Raw genomic sequence first — 25,565 nt, 5'->3', positions numbered from 1 at the left:
TTTTATCTAATGTGTGTCTCTATTCGTTAGTAAATTTGAAAAATCCTGATTGTATTCAGGTATGTAAAAATTTATGTTTCAAAGAAATTCACTGAGTTTTGATAGAATGGATTATCTGAAATTCAATTTAATTTTTACAGAAAACATGCCACTTTTAAACTACATTAAACAAGGTTTTTAAAGTCAGGCATTTATGTGTATTGAAGCAATCTAAGAAGACTCACACTCAAATTATTTTTCTATGAAATATGCACTAGATGATTATGATGATTATGGTTATTATTATTGCAGAGCAGAGGGTTTACTATTAAGTTGACATAATTCTTTTTTTTTTGAGAGAGAATTTTTAATATTTATTTTTTAGTTCTCGGCAGACACAACATCTTTGTTGGTATGTGGTGCTGAGGATCGAACCTGGGCCGCACGCATGCCAGGCGAGCGTGCTACCACTTGAGCCACATCCCCAGCCCAAGTTGATCTAATTTTTATGCTGCATTATATAAATTCTAAGGAGCAAGTACATATTTTGTCACAAAGTGTCATTCATGAGTTATTTTTGTTAATAATGGATTCTAATGGTGACCATGATGATGATTCAATCTAATGCTCTACATTAATAAAGAGCATAGAAGATAAGGAAAATTGTTTGGGTATCTTCCTTCACCCTACCCCACACACGTGACCTACAAAAAATTAGCCACTAAAACCAAGGAAAAACTTATATGTAGATAAAATTTTATAAATATACATTGGGAGATTTTTTTAATGCCCCATGAAATTGTCCCTCCCTAACTGACCTTTATATTTAAGACCTTTACAATAGCAGTATGCACAACTTCAGAGATTGTATTTTTAAATCCCTGAACATTTGCGTTGAGTTTTCTCTTTTACACATCCACAGACCACATACCAATTTCTTATAGTAAAATCTGCTGGAACTGCCTTCTATGTGGAATTTTATTTCTTTTTCTAAAAACACTTAGATATCTACCTATAGAAGAGATTGTCATATTGATCTTTTTGATACGGGGAGTTAAAAGAAAGTACATGTCACTGATTTCTAAATGACTTGAAGTTCATCCAGGTAGTTGATAGAGAAAACAGAGAACGTAAGAAATGTCAAGTACATGTAGCTTCCAGCTCCATTTCAAAGTTGATTTATTGTAAATCAATGCTAATAAGGTAACCTCTTGTTTAGGGAAATTATTTAGAAAAAGCGCTACCTACAACTGAACTAGATAGTGTGGTGTTTTTAGTCATTTCTGGATAAACATTTACTACAATTTTCGTGAACACCAAGTATCACCAGAATCCTTACTTTCTCTATTTTCTTCTCTACTTTCTCTATTCTCCTGGGGGATTTCATATTCACCCTTTGCTGTAACAGTTGACTTAAAGACAATGACTCTCAAATCCACACCTGCAGTTCTAGACTGTCTGTGAAGGGCATTTCCACGTGATTATTCCACAGATAACTCACATTCAACATTACTCAAATCTAATCCACTAAAGCCTCCTCTACATGTGCTATTCCTCACATATTTCTGTTGTCCTGAGTGATCCCACCAGCTAGCCAGCCTGCCCAAACTGATTTGTTGTCTTTACCGTGTCCTCTTCAACTACAACTTTAAAGTTCTCCATATCCTTCTCCATGAGGGCTTCAGAGATTTGCTCGCAACTTCAACACAGCACGTCTTTAGATACAGACCACTTCATTTTGATCTTGTTTTAGCACTCAGATTACTCTTATGAACTAAATATGTGTGTCTAAAACCTGGGGAACCAGGTTTCACAATTATCGACCTCTGCTCCTTGGACTCACATGCACAATTCCATGAGTGGGTCTATCTGCGTGTTCTAGACCTAGAGATCTGATGACTTTCAAAAACCCAGTCTATATCCCTCCAGATGTCCCTATTTTCAATCTGCACTCACCTGAAAGAGATTTATAGTCCCCTATTGTTGATACTCTGCAATCATTGATGTCCATGCTCATACCCATGCCTGGCTTCCAGAGAAACACCTGGGCTCTCTCACCCATGGCATGGTGGGGGGTGGGACGATTTCTGAGGTTTCTATTGCCAAATACCTTGCTTAGAAATCAGGCCTGACACATCTTCACAGAGCCTAGTCTCGGCCCCATAGGCTGATACCCTGCCACATCCCCTGAAGTAGCAGGCTCTTCAGAATGACCCAGGGCTTGGCAGCATCCACTGGTACTATCCCACCAGCCCCTGGAGTCTCCATAGAAACAGGGTACATCTCTATGGAAATGGGCTCCCTCCTCTCACCCCAGTGTGATGCAGCTCTCAGAGAAGCTCAATAGTGAGAGTCTTTCCATTTATAGCAATTAGGAAAACCAAGTGTTCTGAGCTTGCTGAGCCTTAGATGGCAGATTCCTGCTATATTCTTTGAGATTTCTGCCATCAATGTTGCCTGAGATGCCAACTTGCCATCCCACTAACTATAAGACAGTTTTCTCAGTCAAGACCCATCCCACAACCAATAACACACACACACACACACACACACACACACACACACACAAACACATGCACACGCCCATCCATCATGGTGAGCAAGGCTTTGTATCTGTGATACAGACCAAATGCACCCACCAATCACATTAACTGCTTCAAACAGATCGTGATCAGGAAACAACTGATGTCACTTGTAAAATGTGATATGTCCTGGACTATCACTGTGGTAAAAAATGAAGTAGAGACATGCAAAAAATGCGAAAAAATACTTAACCTCTTAGAGACCTAAAAAATTATTTAGATGTGGTTCCAAACAATCCTGAGTTAAAAATCATCTTGAAAAGATGCTTTCACTTCTATTTATCAATTTACTTTCTTACTTACTAACTTACTTACTTACTTACTTACTGCAGTACTTGGGATTGAACCCAGTGGCACTCTACTATGAAGCTATATCCCCAGCCCTTTCAATTATTTGGGGCGGGGGGCCTTGTAAATTTTCAAATTCATGATCCTCCTGCCTTAGACTCCCAAGTACCTAGTATTACAGGCAGGTACCACTCTTCCCCATTAATTACTTATTTTTAAAATAAGGCTATTTTTAAAAATTGAAATATAATTTGTACTCAAAGAATGCACAGATCTAAAGTGTACAGGTTTATAATATTTTACATATATATTAACTACCAAAAATCAGGATATAAAACATTTCCATCACTTTAGAAAATTCCTTCATGCTTTAACTGATATCACCCCTGAGCTCAAAAAAAAAAAAAAAAAAGACCACCATTATTACTTGACCATTATATCTGTTTTGCTAATTTTTGAACTTTATTTAAAGGAAACGTACAGTATATATTTTGTATCTGGCTTCTTTCACCCAGAAAATTTTTTTAGATTTGTCAATGTTATTAATGTTCCAGTATTTGTGTTTCTAAAGTAACTGAATTATTCCACTGCATGATAAACCGTGATTTGTCTTCTGTCCTTCTGCTGAAGGCATAATATTTGTTTGAGTTATTATGAATATTTACACAAGAATTTTTGTGAACTGTGCATTAATTTCCTTGGAAATATGCTAGGAATGGGATTGTTTTGAATAGAGTAACTACATATTTAACTAAATTAGAAATTACTAAATATTTTTGAAAAGTAAGTGTATAGACTTCAAATTTCACCTTGAGTATCTATCGAAATAGCTAGAAAGTATGTTGTTTTCATCATTATAATAACCAAAAGGAGCAGAAGAAAATGCAAATTAACGACTTTCCTTGACTATATTAGGGATGAAGATTATAAGGCAAACAACTAACCAAAGTCTGGGGAGAGATAAGCAACCAAAATAATTTAGGTATTTTTTTAACTATGGGAGAACCCACTAGATACATAGGAGTTTATTTATTAAAAAAAAAAAAAAAAAAAAAAAAACCTCAAATAAAATAGTTAATGGATTGCTAAAGACTAAGTATAGACTGGTTTAAGGGCATAAAGACCCAGAGGGCTATAGACATAAGATGTTTGTATTTTTTTTTTTCTTCATGGATTCCACCAAATGCTCCCAGAAAGATAGGGAAGTATTCTGAGAAAGTGTCTTTAATGGTATCATTTCTTGGATAAGTGGAGGGACAAAGAGCAGCAACAGCAGCCAAAACTCCTCCCAGACCCATTTTCTGATTTTTTGCATAGAACAAAAGCTGTAATCTTCAGGGGCAAGAGTAACAGAAACTGTTACATTAGGACACTCAATGTAAAACCTTTGCAGCTACGGAATGAAGAGGCCGAAATGTCTAACGTCGGTAGGAATAAGAACTAGGCTCAGCCATATTACTAGAAAGTGGGTCACTGTGAAGGCCATATCCCTGTGATTGAGTTTACAGTACCTAAGGCAGGGCTTCCTGGAAACATCAGAAATCCCTTCTCTGTTTCCCACTAGTCCACTAACATGCATTGACTGAAAATAACAATAGAATACAGCTGAGAATTATTCAAGAAATAGATTATCTCTGGAGAACAGAGAAAATAGAATACAAAAAAGCAAGCAGGGAACAATATTAACAAACTGAACTCAGCCATATAGAATAAGGATAAAATTACAGTCAATTGAGATCAATCCTAGAATGCAAGGCTAGTTCAATATTCAAAAATTCAATCAACTGAATTTCCATAGTAACAGACTAAATAAGAAAATATATATATCATTTCAATAGATGCAAAGAAAATAAAAAATTCAATATCTATTTATGATAAAAACTATAACTAAATGAAACTAGGGGCAAAGTCCCGTGGTAGAGTGTATGCTTAGTATCCATAAGGCTCTGAATTCAAAATCCAGCACACATACACCAAAAAAAAAAAAAAAAACTACTAGTAAAAAATGGATAGACATTTTCATTCTTGATAAAAGGCATTGAGTAAATGTAATGTGCCAGAGACATAGCTTATATTATCTCAAAACTTTTTTTAGCAGTTGTGAAATAGACATCATTAATATCCTAAGCAAGGAACAAACTGAGGAGATGAGCTGACTTTTTTACAAACAACATCTAGTAAACAACAGATGGATTTCAATCCACATTTATCTAGACCAAGAACCTACAGTTTTACTATAATATTTTTCATTTAAGATTGAAAAAAAAAAAAGAAATTTTAGTTCAAAACAATGGATCACGGATTAGCATGGGTAACATTATAGAAAATCAGTAATTGTATCAATCATTTTTTTTTCAAGAAATGTAATGTTCGGTGAGGTAAATCTTATAATACAAAAGAAGAAAAATACCTAAGTATATATCATTTGTCAAAATTTCTTGTATCTTATAAAACTTATAAAAATAAAATTTTCTACTGAAAAAATAGAGCAATGTATTTAAAAGCAGGTGACTTATGATTTTACTTTTAAGAAATAATCAGAGATGATCACAGATACATATTTATGAAAGCTACTATTCCAATATTTATGATAGTAAATGGAATGGAAGGTCTATGTTCAATAAAAAGGGAGATATTAACTTAATTTCATGTTAGGAAATTAAGATTACGAGGCAAAAAACTAAATAGAGTACAACAATATTGGGAAATTTTGCTTTGGATATTTTAAAGATAGATAGAGGTAGAATAGGATGAATGCAAAGAGAGCTTTGATTTTGTGACCTGTTCTATTTTTCTGAATAACTTTCTGCATTTGCTTCATTTTTCCACAATGAAAACTTATTACTTGAAATAACAGACATACAAAAAAGAATTCATCACAGTGAAGCACAGTGTTAGGAGGGAGATACTGCAGATTCAATGAGACACAGGGGTTGATAGCTGGTTGTGCATTTTGACCGAGTCTCCATTTATTCTTACAAAAGAGTACCCATGCAAAAGACTGTGAGAAGTTATGCTCACTCTAAAGTCACTCATATACGTCTCTTTCCAGAGTCCAGGCATCTCTGTATACAATATTATTTGCCATGTTGCTGCAGATTAACAAGCCTGTTTGGGGTGCTCTCAGTCCTTTCTCGTCATGGTCTTTTTTTCTCTGTTTTGTAGCTATGATACCATTGGAAATGAGCAATCAATCATTTGTCACTGAATTCATCTTCTTGGGATTTTCCAACCACTCCAACCTACAGGGCTGGTTCTTTCTGCTCTTTCTGGTCATTTACCTGACCACTCTCCTGGGGAACATGCTCATAATAGTGACCACCAGGGTCAGCCCTGCTCTCCACAATCCAATGTACTTTTTCCTCAGCAATTTGAGATTATTGGACATCTGCTAAACATCGACCACCCTCCCAGTACTGCTGGTGAACTTTTTCTGGGAGAAGAAGGCCATTTCTTATGAGGGCTGCCTTTCCCAGATCTTCTTCTTGATGACAAGTGCTGGCACAGATGGCTTCTTACTGGTTGTGTGGCCATTTTGACTGCTGTGTGGCCACGTGCCGTCCTCCTCAGTACCCAGTCACCATGAGTGTGAAGGTCTGTGTTGGCCAGGTGACTGGGTGCTGGCAGTTTGGCCTGTGAATTTGGTCACACACACGGTGCTGGCCATCACACTCAATCTGTGTGGGCCCAACCAGTTCAGCCAGTTTCTCTGTGACATCCCATTTCTCCTGAAGCTCTCCTGCTCAGACACCTCTGTCAAGGAGTCTGTGCTCCACCTTGTCATTGCCACCATGGGCCTGAGCCCCTGCCTTTTCACTGCAGGCACCTACACACTCATCATGGCAGCCATTCTGGGGATTCCCTCTGCCCAGGGCAGGAGGAAGGCCTTCTCTACCTGTGCGTCCCCCCTCACTGTCGTGGTGGTCTTCTATGGAACAGCCAACTTCCACTATGACAGGCCCAGAGAAGGCTGGATATAGACACCCTGGTCTCTGTGCTCTTCTGTGTGGTGAGCCCCCTGTTGAGCCCCATCATTCACAGCCTGAGAAGCAACGAGGTCTAGAGTGCCCTGAGGAAGCTTGCTGGAGGGTGTGCATCCCTTTTCACGATCACAGTCTAGACCAACCTTCAAACTGGAGTATACAGTCATCTGAAAAAGATATCACCCAGGGAGTTTTAGGCACCTGGTTAGAGAGTCTGTATATGGAGCTTCAACTCCAACTCCCACTTTTAAAATCTCTGAGACTCTTTTCTCTCCTCTCTTTTCACAAACACCCTTTTCCCACTTTCAGGGTCAAGTGTGTTGGACACCTTGTGGGGGTGTTCAGCACCATCTCGGTCCTTCTGTGTTCTCCCCACACCAGAGAGACAGAAAGTACGAGAACCTCGTTTCCCACACTCCCCTGCCTGCAGGCCTCCATTTTAGGAGGTTCTGTCAAGATCCGCAAAACACTAGGCAGAGAGGAAGAAAGGAAAGGAAGAAAGTGGGTTCTTTTGGATCCCATAGCAGCAGCAGCAAACCAGTCCTTTAGAGGCAGGAACTAATATCCTTGGTGCCAGGAGCTGTGTGTGCAGGCTCATAGACAGCTGTTTCTGAATGTGGGTCACAGTAGCTTGGAATGAGCGTCTCTTTCCAGGGATGTTAGGGTTTCCATATATGGGGTGGTGTCACCTGCCCTATTTTCCTTTTTTCTTCCAGATCTCCCAACCATTTTATAACTTTTTTTCTGTGTCAACTTCCTCTACCCTAAGACATCAAGAGTCGTTCTTCATCTCTATCTGACCACGGTGGCACTGACCACAATAGTGGTTTACTTCAGAGATGGTTCTAGATAACAGATCTGAGGAGGTAGGTTGGATGTCTGACATGAGGGAATTGAATATGTTGATGATGTCACAGCCCATAGGAAAGGAGACCTGATAATTATTGGTGTGCAATGACCCAACAGAGACTTTAAGTTATCATGGCCTGAAATCAAATGTCTATAAAAAACTGAGCTTTGGAATAACAACATCGACCTTCAGGGTGGGAATGAACATTACAACATGACTACAGACTGCTGTTACTGACTGGAGTGGGAGACTTACAGAAAGAAAATGATAGGTTCAAGCATTATATTCCTCCTTCATGTCAGGTTCAGATCATCAGAAATATTTTCTCTCTGGAAACTGATAAAGGTTATTATCAGAATAAAACATCCAATTCTCCAAATTGCAGAAGTACAAAGAAAATTATAAATCCACAATTTCTCCAGGTCTCTCTTATGTCAATTAGGACATTAATGGGGGAATGATTGAGACCCTGTTAATTAGAATGGCAAAATACCAGTGGAATTAGACAAATCTCAGAGCCTTGAACCCTGAAATCTCCATTAACCATTTTTGCTGAAAGAAGCAGCCCCTCCTCCTCTGAGGAGAATAGCTTTCTCTAAATTGAACACCCTATGGTGACTCTACCTGGGCATTTGTCTTTTTTTTTTAAGAGAGAGTGAGAGAGGAGAGGAGAGGAGAGGAGAGGAGAGGAGAGAGAGAGAGAGAGAGAGAGAGAGAGAGAGAGAGAGAGAGAGAGAGAATTTTTAATATTCATTTTCTAGTTCTCGGCGGACACAACATCTTTGTTGGTATGTGGTGCTGAGGATCAAACCCGGGCCATACGCGTGCCAGGCAAGCGCACTACTGCTTGAGCCACATCCACAGCCCAATTGTCTTTAAGATGCTCATCTATCATCTCACATTGTCACCAGACTCTTAATTGAGGTCTGATCCTAGAACGCCTCAGGTAAGAGTATAAAATATAGCCCAGGAGAGTATAAGGGTCACACCGAAATAAAAGGTAAATATTTTACTGTATTTTGTTAATAGGAGCCTTAAGAATATATAAGAGAATTTGTTTGAGTCTTCTAGACCAAAGAAGTCAGGACATATTGCTGGATCATCTTGAATGCAGTCACAGGGACGTAATCACCAAAAATGTTAGAGCCAAGGATTTCCCTGAGCCACGGGGAGTGGCTATTAGACTCTCTTTGGTTGATGGACTGAAATCTGGACTCAGTGTTTGCTTAAGTTCAATGACCAATATAATCCTGGAATAATGGAGAGGATGGTGATCAGAAATAAATAAGGTGTTGGATGGCGTGTTATGTGACCCCTTCCCTGGCCTCACAGCTGGATCTGGAGGAGGGCCTGGAGCACCAGACTTCGCCAAGGCCTCGTGGACATGCGTTCAGAAGGCAGCACCAGATCTTTGTAAAACCCGCAGCCACTGTCCTCGGCAGCCTGGGAAGAAATTAACAGATGGCATCGTTGAAACGGGCTCCCTGATTTCAGTGAGAATAAGGGGACCCTGAAGTAGAAGAGGCCATGTGGTGGAGCAGTGATCAGAACATTCGAATCTGTAGAGATTTTTGACAGTGGTAAATGATCGTGGTATTTATAGATGGCAAAAATGGGCACCCTCCTAGAATAGTGCCTGTCCCATGTAATGTGAAACTCTTCTTTTCACACTTCATTGGTGCATTGTAGTGGTCCATAATGGTGGGATTTGCTGACACATATTTGAACATGCACACAACATAACCGTGAACTTTGGCCAATATCATTCCAATATTTCCCTTTTCTTCACCTGCTCCCCTGGTGCCTTGACTCTACTGATCTTCCTTCAACTTTCATGAGACTCCCTTCCCAACTTTCCTTCCTTTTCCCCCTCTAGCTTTAACAGAGGAAAAACATACTGTCCTTAAATTTCTGAATTGCTTATTTCCCTTAATGTTTTGAAAATCCATCCATCTTCCAGCATGACATAATTTAGTTCTTCTTTATGGCTGAATGAAATTCCAGTGTGCATATACCAGATGTTTTTTATCCATTCGTCCACTGATGTCACCTCGGCTGGTTCATGGGCATGTATGTGTCATTATAGTATGATGACTTTGATCCACTGTGATAAATACCAAGCAGAGGTAGAGCTGGGTCGCAGAGTGGTCCATGGCTACTCCTTAGGAGCCTCCATCCCTATTTCCGTGGTGGTTGTGCTGATTTACATGCCCACCAACAGGGTGAGAGTGTTCCTTTCTCTCCAATTCTCTCCTTGTCACACTCATTTCTGTTTGTATTTTTGGTGGTTGCCTTTGTCACTGAAGTGAGATGAAATCTCAGGGTAGTCTTGACTTGCAAGTATTTTCATATATTTGTTGGCCACTCACATATTTTATTCTAAGACATGTCTGTTGAGTTCATTTAGTTTCCCATTTGGTAATTGGGTTATTTGATAATTGGTTTATTTAATAATTGTGGGTTTGATGTTAAGTTTTTTGAGATTTTTATTAATATTCTGAATATTAATCCTTTTTTAGAAGAGCCCCTCATAAAGATTTTCTCCCTTTCTGTAGGTTCTCTCTTCATATTCTAATTGTCTTTTTTTCTGTGCATAACCTTCTTAATTTGATGTCATCCTATTAGCTAACTTTTAGTGTTATATTCTGAGCTTTGGCATCCTATTGAGAAAGTCATTGCCTCTGCCTGTAGGTTGGAGTATTGACTTTGTATTTTTCTTTTTTTTTTCTGGAAAATGCTGTAAAGAAATTTTTTTAGTTCACCATTTACTTTAAAATGTCATTTTACATATATAGCTGACCATTTATAATATTTAAGGTCCTTTAAACTATTTGTTTATTTTATTTTATTTTATTTTATTTCCATTTTTTTATTGATTGTTCAAAACATTACAGAGCTCATGATATATCATCTTTCATACATTTGACTCAATTGGGTTTTGAACTCCCCAAATACATAATGCAGACTCACTTCTGTTACATACTCACATTTTTACATAATGGCATATTAGTGACTGTTGTATTCTGCTACCTTTCTTATCCCCTACTATCCCCCCTCCCCTCCTCTCCCCTCCCATCTTCCCTCTCTACCTCCTCTGCTGTTGTTCAATTCTCTCCACTTTTTCCCCCCTCCCCCTTGCCCCTCATAACCTCTTATAATTTTGTGTATCACTGAAGGTCTCCTACCATTTCCATATGTTTTCCCTTCTCTCTTCCTTTCTCTCCCCCCATTCGTCTTAGTTTACTGTTAGCCTTTTCCTCATGCTCTTCATCCCTGTTCTATTTTTGTGGCTCTTTTTATATCAAAGAAGACATTTGACCTTTGTCATTTAGGGCTTGGCTAGCTTCACTTAGCATAATCTGCTCTAATGTCATCCATTTCCCTACAAATTCTATGATATTGTCGTTTCTTAGTGCTGCATAATACTCCATTGTGTATAGCTGCCACAATTTTTTTATCCATTCATCTATTGAAGGGCATCTAGGTTGGTTCCACAGTCTAGCTATTGTAAATTGTGCTGCTATAATCATTGATTTGGCCGTATCTGTATAGTGCGCTCTTTTAAGGTCTTCAGGGAATAGTCCAAGAAGGGCAATAGCTGGGTCAAATAGTGGATCCATTCCCAGCTTTCCCAGGAATCTCCATACTGCTTTCCAAATTGGCCTCAACATTTTGTAGTCCCACCAGCAGTGTACAAGTGTGCCCTTTTCCCCACATCCTCGCCACCACTTATTGTTGTTTGACTTCATAATGGCTGCCAATCTTACAGGAGTAAAATGGTATCTTAGGGTGGTTTTGATTTGCATTTCTCTGATTGCTAGAGATGGTGAGCATTTTCTCATGTGCCTGTGGATTAATTGTATGTCCTCCTCTGAGAAGTGTCTGTTCAGGTCCTTGGCCCATTTGTTGATTGGATTATTGTTATCTTATTGTTTAATTTTTTGAGTTCTTTGTACATTCTGGATATTAGGGCTCTATCTGAGGTGTGAGGGGTAAAAATTTGTTCCCAGGATGTAGGCTCTCTATTTACCTCTTTTACTGTTTCTCTTGCTGAGAAAAAACTTTTTAGTTTAAGTAGGTCCCATTTGTTTATTCTTGTTATTAACTCTTGAGCTACGGGTGTTCTATTAAGGAATTTGGAGCCCGACCCCACAATAAGTAGATCGTAGCCAACTTTTCCTTCTATCAGACGAAGTTTCTCTGTTTTGATATCTAGCTCCTTGATCCATTTTGAGTTAACTTTTGTGGCTGGCGAGAGAAAGGGATTCAATTTCATTTTGTTGCATATGGATTTCCAATTTTTCCAACACCATTTGTTGAAGATGCTATCCTTCCTCCATTGCATGTTTTTAGCCCCTTCATCAAATATAAGATAGTTGTAACTTTGGGGATTAGTTGGAGTATTGACTTTGTTTTTTTCTAGAAACTGCATAATTTCTGGTCTAGTGCCTGGTTCTTTAATGCATTTTGAGTTGATTTTTTGCAGGGTGAGAAATATTTCAGGTCTCATTCTTTTGCATTTGGACAAGGGTGTAGTAGGACTTTTTCAGAGAGTAGATGTTAAAGACTGGGGTGCAGAAGTACTGTTGCAGAGAGCAGAAGTTGGAGACTGAGGTGCAGAAGGACTGTTACAAAAAGCAGAGTTTGGAGACTGGGGTGCACAAGGATCATTGCAGAGAGCAGAGTTTTCAGACTGAGGTGCAGAAGGACTGTTGCAGAGAGCAGATGTTGGAGACTGGGGTTCAGAAATACTTTTGCAGAGAGCAGAGGTTGGAGACAAGGGTGCAAAAGGATGGTTGCAGACAGCAGAGGTTAGAAACCGAGGTGCAGAAGGACCATTGCAGAGGTCAGAGGTTGGGAACAGAGGTGCAGAAGGATTGTTACAGAGAACAGAAGTTGAAGACTGGGGTGCAAAAGGACTGTTGCAGAGAGTAGAGTTTGGAGACTGGGGTTAAAAAAGACTGTTGAAGAGAGCAGAGGTTGGAGACTGGGGTGCAGAAGGCCTGTTACAGAGAGCAAAGGAAAGAGACTGGGGTGCAGGGCGGTCATTGCAGAGAACAGAGATTTCAGACTGAAGTGCAGAAGGACTGTTGCAAAGAGCTAATTTTGGAGACTGGGTTAAAGAAGGATCGTTGCAGAGAGCAGAGGTTTGAGACTGGTGTGCAGAAGGACTGTCATGGAGAGTAGAGCTTGGAGACTTGGTTGCAGAAGGATCTTACAGAAAGCAGAGTTTGGAGACTGAGGTGCAGAAGGACTGTAACAAAGAGCAGAGTTAGGAGACTGTGGTGCAGAAGGACTGATACAGAAAGCAGAGGTTGGAGACTAAAGTGCAGAAAGACCATTAAAGAATGCAGAAGTTGGAGACTGCGGTACAGAAGGACTGTTACATAGAGTAGAGATTGGAAATTGGAGAGCAGAAGGACTGTTTCAGAGAACAGAGTTTGGAGACTGGGTTGCAGCAGGACCGTTGAAAAAAGCAGAGGTTGGAGACTGGGTTGGAGAAGGAATGTTACAGAGAGCAGAATTTGAAAACTGGGGTGCAGAGGACCTTACAGAGAACAGAGTTTGGAGACTAGGGTGCAGAAGGAGAGTTAAGGAGAGGAGACGTTGGAGACTGGGGTGCAGAAGGATCATTGCAGAGAGCAGAGGTTTTAAACTGGGGTGCAGAAGGACGGTAGCAGAGAGCAGAGGTTGGAGACTGAGGTGTAAAAAACTGTCACAGAGAGCAGAGGTTGGAGAGTGAGGTTCAGAAGGATCGTTGAAGAGAGCACAAGTTGGAGACTGAGTTGCAGAAGAATCGTTGCAGAGGTAGAGAATGGGCTGAAGAAGGATCGTTACAGAGAGCAGATGTGGGAGACTTGGGTGCAGAAGGACTGTTACAGAGAGAACAGGTTGGATACTAGGGTGCAGAAGGAATGTGCAGAAAGCAGAGGTTAGAGACTGGGGTGCACAAAGACTGTTGCAGAGAGCAGAGTTTGGAGACTGAGATGCAGAAGGACTGTTACACAGAGAATACGTTGGGGACTGGGGTGAAGAATTATGATACAGAAAGCTGAGTTGGGAGACTGGGGTGCAGAACGACTGTTACAGAGAGCAGGGGTTGGAGACTGGCGTGCAGAAGGACTGCTTCAGAGAGCAGAGTTTGGAGACTGGGGTCCAAAGGCCTCCTACAAAGAGCAGAGTTTGGAGACTGGGTTACAGAAGGACTGTTATAGAGAGCAGAGTTTGAGGCTGGGTTGCAGAAGGACTGTTATAGAGAGCAGAGTTTTGAGGCTGGGTTGCAGAAGGATCTTACAGACAGCAGAGATTGGTGACTGAGGTGCAGGACGACAGTTATGGAGAGCAGTGCTTGGAGACTGGGGTGCTGAAGGATCGTGCAGAGAGCAGAGGTTGGAGACTGAGGTGCAGAAGGATGGTTACAGAGAGCAGAGTTTTGTGACTGAGGTACAGAAAGATTGTTACAGAAATCAGAGGTTAGAAATTGGGGTGTAGAGGGACCGTTACAGAGAGCAGAGTTTGGAGACTGCGGTATACAAAGTCTGTAACAGAGAGCAGAGGTTGGAGAATATGGTGCAGAAGGACTGTTTCAAAGAGCAGAGGTTGAGGACTGGGGTGTAGAAGGTCTGTTGCAGAGAGCAGAGCTTGGAGACTTGGGTGCAGAAAGACTGTTGCAGAGAGCAGTATTTGAAGACGGAGGTGCAGAAGCACTGTTAAAGTGACCAGCGTTTGGAGACTGGGGTGCAGAATGACTGTTGCACGGAGCAGGTGTTGGAGTCTTGGGTGCAGAAGAACTTTTGCAGAGAGTAGAATTTGGAGACTGCGGTGCAGAAGGACTGTTGCAGATAGCAGAGGTTGGAGACTGGGGTGCAGAAGGACTGATACAGAAATCAGAGGTTGGAAACTGAGGTGCAGACGGACCATTAGAAAGAGCAGAGTTTGGAGACTGCAATACAGGAGGACATTTACAGAGAGCAAAGGTCTGAGACTGGAGTGGAGAAGAACTGTTTCAGAGTGCAGACGTTGGAGACTGGTGTGCAGAAGAACTGTAGCAGAGAGCAGTGGTAGGAGACTGAGATGCAGAAAGAATGTTAAAAAGAGCAGAGTTTGGAGACTAGGGTGAAGAAGGACTGATACAGAGAGCAGATTTTGGAGACTGGTGTGCAGAAGGCCTGTTACAGAGAGCAGAGGTTGGAGACTGCGTACAGAAGGGCTGTTACAAAAAGCAGAGTTTGAAGACTGGGTTGCAGAAGAGTTGTTACAGAGAGAAGAGGTTGGCGACTGGGGTACAGTAGGATTATTGCAGAGAGCAGAGACTGTAGACTGTTGTGCGCAAGGATCATTGTAGAGAGCAGAGGTTGGAGACTTGGGTGAAGAAGGACGGTGGCAGAGAGCAGATGTTGGAAACTAAAATGCAGAAGGATCATTGCAGAGATCAGAGATTGGAAACTGGGTTGCAGAAGGACTGTTACACAGAGCAGAGGTTTAAGACTGGAGTGTAGATAGACTGTTGCAGAGTGCACAGTTTTGAGACTGGGGTGCAGAAGGACTGTTATAGAGAGCAGATTTTTGAGACTGAGATGCAGAAGGACTGTTACAGAGAGCAGAATGTGGAGACTTGGGTCCAGAATGAACCTTACAGACAGCAGAGGTTGGAGACTGCAGTACATAAGGACTGTTACAAAGAGCAGAGGTTGGAGACCAGGGTACAGAAGAACTGTTGCAGAGAGCAGAGGTTGGAGAATGGGATGCAGAAGGACTGTTTCAGAGAGTAGATTTTAAAGACTGGAGTGCAGAAAAAGTGTTTCAGAGAGCAGAAGTTGCAGACTTGGGTGCAGAAGGATTGTTGCAGGGAGAAGAGGTTGAAGACTGGGGTGAAGAAGAACTGTTTCAGAGATCAGAGTTTTGAGATTAAGGTGCAGAAGAATCATACAGAGAGCAGAGTTTGGAGAGTGGGGTGCAGAAGAACTGTTGCACAGAGCAGAGGTTGGAGACTGGGGTGCAAAAGGACTGTTACAGAGAGCAGAGTTTGGAGACTGGGTGGCAGACGGATCTTACATAGAGCAGAGGTTGGAGAATGAGGTGCAGAAAAAATGTTACTGAGAGCAATGGTTGGAGACTGGGGTTCAGAAGGATTTTTGCAGAAAGCAGAGGTTAGAGACTGAGGTTCAGAAGGATTGTTACAGTGAGCAGAGGTTGGAGATTGGGGTGAAGAAGGACTGTTACGGAGATCAGAGTTTGGTGACTGGGGTGCAAAAAAATCTTTCAGAGAGCAGAGGATGGAGACTGCGGTGCAGACGAACTGTTGCACATAGCAGAGGTTTGAGACTCTGGTGAAGAAGGACTGTTACAGAGAGCAGAGTTTGGAGACTGGGTTGCAGAAAAATCTTACATAAAGCAGAGGTTTAGTAAGGTTGCAGAAGGATGTTACACAGAGCAGAGATTGTAGATCGAGGTGCAGCAGGACTGTTACAGAGAGCAGAGGTTGGAGACTGGGGTGCAGAAGAATTTTTATAGAGAACAGACTTTGGAGACTGGGGTGCAGAAGGCCTGTTACGGAGAGGAGAGTTGGAGAAGGAGTGCAGAAGGACTGTTACAGAGGGCAGAGTTTAGAGACTGGGTTGCAGAAGAAACGTACAGAGAGCAGATGTTGGAGAGTGAGGTGCAGAGGGACTGTAACAGAGAATAGAGGTTGGAGACTGAGGCACAGAAAGATTGTTACAGAGAGCAAAGTTTGGAGACTGGGGTTAAGAAGGACTGTTGCAGATACCAGAGGTTGGAGACTGGGGTGTAGAAGGACTGTTGCAAAAACCAGAAGATGGAATCTGGGGTGCTGAAGGACTGTTTCAGAGTGTAGATGTAGGAGACTGTGATGCAGAAGGACTGTAACAAAAAGCAGAGGTTTGCAACTGGGGTGCAGAAGGACTGATAAAGAGAGCAGAGATTTGAGACTGGGGTGCAGAAGGCCTGTAACAGAGAACAGAGTTTGGAGACTGGAGTGCAGAAGGATCGTTGGAGACAGCAGAGTTTCCAGACTCAGGTGCAGAAGAACTGTTGCAGAGATCAGATGTTGGAGACTTGGGTGCAGAAGGACTGTTACAGAGAGGAGATGTTGGAGACTGAGGTGCAGTAGGTTCGTTGAAGAGAGCAGAGGTTGGACACTGGGGTACAGAAGGATTGTTACACAGAGAAGAGGTTGAAGACTGAGGTGAAGAAGGACTATTACAGAAAGCAGATATGAAAGACAGGGGTGCAGGACTGATACAGAGCAGAAGTTGTAGACTGAGGTACAGAAAGACTGTTACAGAGAGCAGAGGTTGGAGACTCGGGTGCAGAAGGATTATTGCAGAGAGCAGAGTTTTCAGACTGAGGTACAGAAGAACTGTTGCAGAGAGCAGATGTTGGAGAATGGGGTGCACAAGGACTGTTGCAGCGAGCAGATGTTGGAGACTGGGGTGCAGAGGGATCGTTGCAGAGAGCAGAGGTTGGAGACTGGTGTGCAGAAGGACTGATACAGAGAGCAAAGGTTGGAGACTGGGGTGCAGAAGGTCTTTTACAGAAAGCAGAGTTTGGAGAGTGAGGTGCAGAAGAACTGTTACAGAGAGCAGAGTTTGGAGACTGGGTTGCAGAGGTTGAAGACTGAGGTTTACAAGCACAGTTACAGAGAGTAGAGGTTGGAGACTCAGGTGCAGAAGGACCGTTGCAGAGACTAGAGGTTGGAGACTGAAATGCAGAGGATTGTTCCAGAGAGCAGAGTTTGGAGACTGGGGTCTATTAGGACTGTAACAGAGAGCAGAGGTTTGAGAGTAAGGTGCAGAGGGACAGTTAAACAGAGCACAGGTTGGAGACTGGTGTGCAGAAGGACTGATACAGAAAGCAGAGGTTGGAGACTTGGGTGTAGAAGTACCCTTACAGAGGAAGAGGTTGGAGAATGCAGTACAGAAGGACTGTTATAGAGAGCAAAGTTTGGAGACTGGGGTGGAGAAGGACTGCTACAGAGAGCAAATTTTGGAGAATGGGGTGCAAAAGTACTGTTGCAGAGAGCATAGGATGGAGACTGGGTTGCAGAAGGAATGTTGCAGAGAGCAGAGTTTGCAGACTGAGTTGCAGAAGGACTGTTACAGAGGGCAGAGTTTTGAGATTGTGGTGCAAAACTACTGATACAGAAAGCAGAGGTTGGATACTGGGGTGCATAAGGACCCTTACGGAGTACAGCGGTTGGCGACTGCCTTACAGAAGGACTGTTGCAGAAAGCAGAGGTTGGAGACTGGGGTGCCAAAGAACTGATGTAGAAAGTAGAGGTTGGAGACTGGTGTATTGATGGATCGTTGGGGCGAACAGAGTATGGAGACAGGGGTGTAGAAGGACTGTTGCAGAGAGCAAGGTTGTAGACTGGGGTGTAGGAGGACTTTGAAGAGAACAGATGTTGGAGACTGGGGTGCAGAAGGATCGTTGGTGGGAGCAGAGTATGGAGACTGGGGTGTAGAAGGACTGTTGCAGAGAACAGACGTTGGAGACTGGGGTGCAGAAGGATCATTTTTGGGAGCAGAGTATGGAGACTGGGGTGTAGAAGGACTGTTGCAGAGAGCAGAGTTTGGAGACTGTGGTGGAGAATGACTGTTGCAGAGATCAGATGTTGGAGTCTGGGGTGCAAAATGACTGTTGCAGAGAGCAGAGGATGGAGTCTGGGGTGAAGAAGGACTATTGCAGAGAGGAGAGGTTTCAGACTGAGTTGTAGAAGGACAGTTACAGAGGGCAGAGTTTGGAGACTTTGGTTCAAAACGACTGATACAGAAAGCAGATTTTAAATACTGGGGTGCATAAGGACCCTTACAGAGAACAGAGGTAGGAGACTGTGGAACAGAAGGACTGTTACAGACAGTAGAGGTTGGAGTCTGGGGTGCATAAGAACTGAATTTGAGAACAGAGTTTGGAGACTGGCGTGCAGAAGGACCGTTGGGGCGATCAGAGTATGGAGACTGGGGTGTAGAAGGACTGTTGCAGAGAGCAGTGATTGGAGACTGAGTTACAGAAGGACTGTTACAGAGAGCAGAGGTTTGAGACTAGGGTGAAGATGGATTACTGCAGACAGCAGAGTTTTCAGACTGAGGTACAGAAGAACTGTTGCCGGAAGCAGATTTTGGAGTCTGGGTTTCACAAGGACTGTTGCAGCAAGAAGAGGTTTCAGACTGGGGTGCAGAAGGATCGTTGCAGAGAGCAGAGGTTCGAGACTGGGATGCAGAAGGATAGTTACAGAGAGCAGAGTTTGGAGACTGGGTTGCAGAAGGACTTTTACAGAGAGCACAGGTTGGAGACTGGGGTGCAGAAAAAATGTTGCAAAGAGCAGAGGTTGGAGATTTGTTTGCACAAGGATTGTTGCAGAAAGCAGAGGTTGGAGACTGAGGTGCAGAAAGACTGTTGCAGAGAGAAGAGTTTAAAGACTGGGGTGCAGAAGGACTGTTACAGAGAGGAGACGTTGGAGACTGGTTTTCAGAAGTATTTTACAGAGAATAGAATTTGGAGACTGAGGTGCAGAAGGACTGTTACAGAGAGCGGAGTTTCGAGACTGGTGTGCAGAAGGATCGTTGCAGAGAGCAGAGGTTGGAGACTGGAATTAAGAAGGACTGATACAGATAACAGAGGTTGGAGACTTGGGTGCAGAAGGCCTGTTACAGAGAGCAGAGTTTTTAGACAAGGTTGCAGAAGAATTTTAAACAGAGCAGAGTTTGTAGACCGAGGTGCAGCAGGACTGATAAAGAGAGCAGAGGTTGGAGACTGGGGTTCAGAAGGCCTGTTATAAAGAGCAGAGTTTGGAGAATGGCTCCAGAACGACTGTTAATGATGGCAGAGTTTGGAGACTTGGTTGCAGAAGAATTTTACAGACAGCACATGTTGGAGACTGAGGTGCAGAAGGACTGTTACAGAGAGTAGAGGTTGGAGACTGAGTTTCAGAAGGATCGTTGCAGAGAACTGAGGTTGGAGACTGGGGCACAGAAGGATCGTTGCAGTCAGCAGAGTTTCCAGACTGAGATGCTGAAGGACTCTTACACAGAGCAGAGGTTGAAGACTGAGGTGAAGAAGGACAGTAACAGAGAGCAGATGTGGGAGACAGGGGTGCAGGACAGATACAGAGCAGAAGTTGGAGACTGAGGTACAGAAGGACTGTTACAGAGAGCAGAGGTTGGAGACTCGGGTGCAGAAGAATAATTGCAGAGTGCAGAGTTTTCATACTGAGGTACAGAAGAACTGTTGCAGAGATAAGATGTTGGAGATTGGGGTGCACAACGACTGTTGCAGCGAGCAGAGATTGGAGACTGGGGTGCAAAGGGATCCTTGCAGAGAGCAGAGGTTGGAAAGCGGGGTGCAGAAGGCCTTTTTCAGAGAGCAGAGTTTGGAGACTTAGGTGCAGAAGGACTGTTACAGAGCGCAGAGATTGGAGACTGGGGTACAGAAGGAGTGTTGCAGAGAAGATTATGGAGAGTATGGTGTAGAAGGACTGTTACAGAGAGCAGAGGTTGTAGACTGGGGTGCAGAAGCATCATACAGAAAGCAGAGTTTGGAGACTGAGGTGCAGAAGGACTGTTGCAGAGAGCAGAGATTCGAGACTGGGGTCCAGAAGGACTGAAACAGAGGGCAGAGTTGGGAGACTGGGGTGCAGAAGCATCTTACAGCGAGCGACGTTTGGAGACTTAGGTGCAGAAAGACTGTGGCAGAGAGCAGAGGTTTTGAGACTGGGGTGCAGAAGTACTGTTATAAAGAGCAGAGTTTGAAGACTGCGGAGCAGAAGGACTGTTGCAGAGTACAGAGGTTTGAGACTGGGGTGCAGCAGGACCGTTGCAGAAAGCAGAGGTTGGAGACTGGCGTGGAGAAGGAATACTACAGAGAGCAGATTTTGGAAACTGGGGTGCAGAAGGATTTTTCAGAGAGCAGAGGTTGGAGACTGAGGTGCAGAATGATCGTTGCAGAGAGTAGATGTTGGAGATTGGGGTGCAGAAGGATTGTTTAGAGAGCAGATGTTGGAGACTGGGGTGCAGAAGGACTCTTGCAGAGAGCAGAGTTTGAAGACTGAGGTGGAGAAGGACTGTTACAGAGAAAGCGGTTGGAGACTGGGGTACAGAAGGATTGTTGCAGAGAGCAGAGGTATAAGACTGAGGTACAGAAAGATCGTTGCAGAGAGCAGAGGTGGAGACTGGGCTGCAGAAGGACTGTTACACAGAGCACAAGTTGCAGACTGGGGTGCAGAAGAAATGTTGCAGACAGCGGCGGTTGGAGACTGGGGTGCATAAAAACTGTTGCAGAGAGCAGAGTTGGATATGAGGTGCAGAAGGAATGTTACAGAGAGCAGAGTATGTAGACTGGAAAGCAGAAGGACTGATACAGAAAGCAGAGGTTGGAGACTGGTGTGCAGAAGGACTGTTACAAAGAGCAGAGTTTGGAGAATGCGGTACAGAAGGACTGTTACAAAGAGCAGAGGTTGGCAACTGGGGTGCTGAAGGAGTGTTGCAAAAAACAGAGGTTGGAGACTGAGGTGCAGAAGGCCTGTTACAGAGAGCAGAGTTTTTAGACAAGGTTGCAGAAGAATTTTAAACAGAGCAGAGTTTGTAGACCGAGGTGCAGCAGGACTGATAAAGAGAGCAGAGGTTGGAGACTGGGGTTCAGAAGGCCTGTTATAAAGAGCAGAGTTTGGAGAATGGCTCCAGAACGACTGTTAATGATGGCAGAGTTTGGAGACTTGGTTGCAGAAGAATTTTACAGACAGCACATGTTGGAGACTGAGGTGCAGAAGGACTGTTACAGAGAGTAGAGGTTGGAGACTGAGTTTCAGAAGGATAGTTGCAGAGAACAGAGGTTGGAGACTGGGGTAGAGAAGGATTGTTTCAGTCAGCAGAGTTTCCAGACTGAGATGCAGAAGGACTCTTACACAGAGCAGAGGTTGAAGACTGAGGTGAAGAAGGACAGTTACAGAGAGCAGATGTGGGAGACAGGGGTGCAGGACTGATACAGAGCAGAAGTTGGAGACTGAGGTACAGAAGGACTGTTACATAGAGCAGAGGTTGGAGACTCGGGTGCAGAAGAACAATTGCAGAGAGCAGAGTTTTCAGACTGAGGTATAGAAGAACTGTTGCACAGAGCAGGTGTTGGAGATTGGGGCGCACAAGGACTGTGGCAGCGAGCAGAGATTGGAGACTGGGGTGCAGAGGGATGGTTCCAGAGAGCAGATGTTGGAAAGTGGGGTGCAGAATGACTGTTACAGAGAGCAGAGATTGGAGACTGCGGTGCAGAAGGACTGTTGCAGAGCGGATTATGGAGACTAGGGTGTAGAAGGACTGTTCCAGAGAGCAGAGGTTGGAGACTGAGGTGCAGAAGGACTGTTGCAGAGATCAGAGGATGGAGACTGGGTTTGAGAAAGACTGTTGCAGAGAGTAGAGGTTGGAGACTGGGGTGCAGAAGGAATGTTACAGAGAGCAGTATTTGGAGACTGGGGTGCATATGGAATATTGCAGACCACAGCGGTTGCAGACTGAAGTGCAGAAGAACTGATACAGACAGCAGAGTTTTGAGAATGTGGTGCAGAAGGACTGATACAGAAAGTAGAGGTTGGAGAATGTGGTGCAGAAGGACCCTTAAAAAGAACAGAGGTTGGAGACTGCGGTACAGAACGACTGTTGCAGAGAGCAGAGGTTGGAGATTGGGGCGCAGAAGTACTTCTGCAGAGAATAGAGGTTGGAGTTTGAGGTGCAGAAGGACTGTTACAGAGAGCAGAGGTCAAAGACTGGGGTGCAGAATGACTGATACATAATGCAGAGTTTTGAGACTCGGGTGCATAAGGACTGTTACAGAGAGCAGAGGTTGGAGACTGCAGTACAGAAGGACTGTTACAGAGAGCAGAGGTTGGAGACAGGTGTGCAAAATTATCTTACAGAGAGCATAGTTGAAGACTGAGGAGCAGAAGGACTGATACAGAGGGCAGAGTTGGGAAAGTGGTGTGCAGAAGCATCTTACAGCGAGCGAAGTATTGAGACTGAGGTGGAGAAAGACGGTTTCAGAGAGCAGAGTTTGGAGACTGGGGTGCAGAAGGACTGTTAAAGAGAGCAGAGTTTTGAGACTTGGGTGCAGAAGGCCTCTGAAAGAGAGCATTGATTGGAGACTGAGATGCAGAAGGACAGTTGCAGATAACAAAATTTGGAGACTGGGGTGCATAAGGACCGTTGCTAAGAGAAAAGGTTGCAGACTGATGTGCAGAAGGACTTTTACAGAGAGCACAGGTAGGAGACTGGTGTGCAAAATGAATGTTACAGAGAGCAGAGGTTGAAGACTGGGGTGCAGGATGACTGTTACAGAAATCAGAGGTTAGAGACTGAGGTGCAGAAAGACTGTTAAAGAGAGCAGAGGTTGGAGAGTGGGTTCAAAAGGACTTATTGTGAAAGCACATGTTGAAGACTGGGGTGCAGAATGACGGATAAAGAGAGCAGAGGTTGGAGACTTCGGTACAGAAGGACTGCTACAGAGTGCAGAGGTTGAAGACTGGGGTGCAGAAGGACTGTTTCAGAGAACAGAGGTTTTAGACTGGGGTTTAGAAGGACTGTTGCAGAGAGTAGAGGTTGGAGATTGGGGTGAAGAAGGACTGTAGCAGAGAGCAGTGGTTGAATACTAAGATTCAGAAAAACAGTTACACAGAACAAAGGTTGGAGACTCGGGTGCAGAAGGACTAAGACAGAAAGCAGAGCTTGGAGACTCGTGTGCAGAAGGACCCTTACAGAGAGCAGTGGTTGGAGACTGCAGTACAGAAAGACTGTTAAAAAGAGCAGAGGTTGGAGACTGGGGTGGAGAACAACTGTTGCCGAGAGTAGATGTTGGAGACTGGTGTGCAAAAGGACTGTTGCAGAGAGCAGAGGATGGAGACTGGGGTATAAGAGGACTGTTTCAGAAAGCAGAGGTTGCAGACTGAGTTGCAGAAGGACTGATACTGAGGGCATAGTTTGAACACTGTGGTTCAAAACGACTGATACAGAAAGCAGAGGTTGGATACTGGAGTACATAAAAACACTTACGGAGAAAAGAGTTTGGAGGCTGCGGTACAGAAGGACTGTTACAGAGAGCATGGGTTCGAGACTGGGGTGCAGAAGGATTATTGGAGTGAGCAGAGTATGGAGACTGGGTTGTAGAAGGACTGTTGCAGAGAGCAGAGTTTGTAGACTGGGTTGTAGAAGGACTGCTGCAGAGACCAGACTTTGGAGACTGGGGTGTAGAAGGACTGTTGCATAAAGCAGAGGTTGAAGACAGGTGTGCAGAATTATCTTACAGAGAGCATATGTTGGAGACTGGAGTGCAGAAGGACTGTTGTATAGCAGATTATGGAGACTAAGGTGTAGATGGACTGTTTCTGAGAGCAGAGGTTGTAGAATGGGGTGCAGAAGCATCATACAAAGAGCAGACTTTGGAGACTGAGGTGAAGAAGCACTGTTGCAGAGAGCAGAGATTGGAGACTGGGGTGCAGAAAGACTGATACAGAGGGCAGATTTGGGAGACTGTGGTGCAGAAGCATCATACAGCGAGCGAAGTATGGAAACTTGGTGCAGAAAGACTGTTGCAGAGAGCAGATGTTGGAGACTGGGGTACAGAAGGACTGTTACAGAGAGCAGAGGTTGGAGACTGCAGTACAGAAGGACTGTTACAGAGAGCAGATGTTGTAGACTGTGGTGCAGAAAGACTTTTGCAGAGAACAGCAGTTGGAGACTGGGGTGCATAAGAACCGCTGCTGAGAGAAGAGGTTGGAGACTGATGTGCAGAAGGATTGTTACAGAGAGCATAAGTTGGAGACTGAGGTGCAGAAGAACTGTTACAGAGAGTAGAGTTTGGAGACTTGGGTGCAGAAGGACTTATACAGAGAGCATAGGTTGGAGACTGGGGTACAGAAGGAATGTTGCAGAGTGCAGAGTTTTAAACTGGCGTCCAGAAAGACTGTTGCAGAGAGCAGAGGTTGGAGACGGGGTGCAGAAAAACTGTTTCAGAGAGCAGAGGTTGAAGCCTGTGGTGCAGAAGGACTGATACAGAAAACAGAGTTTGGAGACGGGGATTAAGAAAGACCATTACAGAGATCAGGGGTTGGATACAGGTTTGCAGAAGGATCTTACAGAGAGCAGAGGTTTGAGACTGGGGTGTACAAGGAGTGATGCAGAGAGCAGAGGTTGGAGACTGGGGTGCAGAAGGACTGTTGCAGAGAGCAGAGGTTGAAGACTGTGGTGCAGAAGGACTGTTACAGAGAGCAGAGTTTGGACACTGGGGTGAAGAAGGATCGTTGCAGAGAGCAGAGACTGGAGACTCATGTGCAGAAGGACTGTTACAGTGAGAAGAGGTTGGAGACTGAGGTGAAGAAGGACTGTTACAGAGAGCAGATTTTGGAGACTGGGGTGCAGGACTGATACAGAAATCAGATGTTGGAGACTGGGGTGCAGAATTATTGTTGCAGACAGAAGAGGTTGGAGACTGGGTTTCAGAAGGACTCTTGCACAGAGCAGAATTTGGAGACTTAGGTGCAGAAGGACTGTTACAGAGAGCAGAGGTTGGAGACTGGGATGCAGAAGGACTGTTTCAGAGAACAGAGGTTGAAGACTGGGGTGCAGAAGGATCGTGGAAGAGAGCAGAATTTTCAGTTGAGGTGCAGAAGGACTAATGCAGAGAGCAGATGTTGGAGACTGGGGTGCAAAAGGACTGTTGCATAGAGCAGAGGTTGGATATTTGTGTGCAGAAGGACTGTTCCAGAGAGGAGATGTTGAAGACTGGGGTGCAGAAAGCCTATTACAGAGAGCAGAGTTTGGAGAAGGGGTGCAGAAGGACTTTTACAGAGAGCAGATTTTGGAGATTGGATTGCAAAAGTATCTTCCA

General features: G+C 43.8%; 1 pseudogene; it reads left to right on the top strand.

Moving 5' to 3' along the window:
- Positions 1-6,016: 6,016 nt before the first annotated feature.
- On the top strand, positions 6,017-6,969 carry LOC144374050 (olfactory receptor 5V1-like; annotated as a pseudogene).
- The last annotated feature ends 18,596 nt before the right edge of the window (positions 6,970-25,565 follow it).

The sequence above is a fragment of the Ictidomys tridecemlineatus genome, unplaced genomic scaffold (assembly GCF_052094955.1).
Source record: "Ictidomys tridecemlineatus isolate mIctTri1 unplaced genomic scaffold, mIctTri1.hap1 Scaffold_5629, whole genome shotgun sequence".
NCBI classification, from domain to species: Eukaryota; Metazoa; Chordata; class Mammalia; order Rodentia; family Sciuridae; genus Ictidomys; species Ictidomys tridecemlineatus.
The sequence above is the reverse complement of the archived record's forward strand: the minus strand, read 5'-3'. Positions and strand labels throughout refer to the sequence as shown.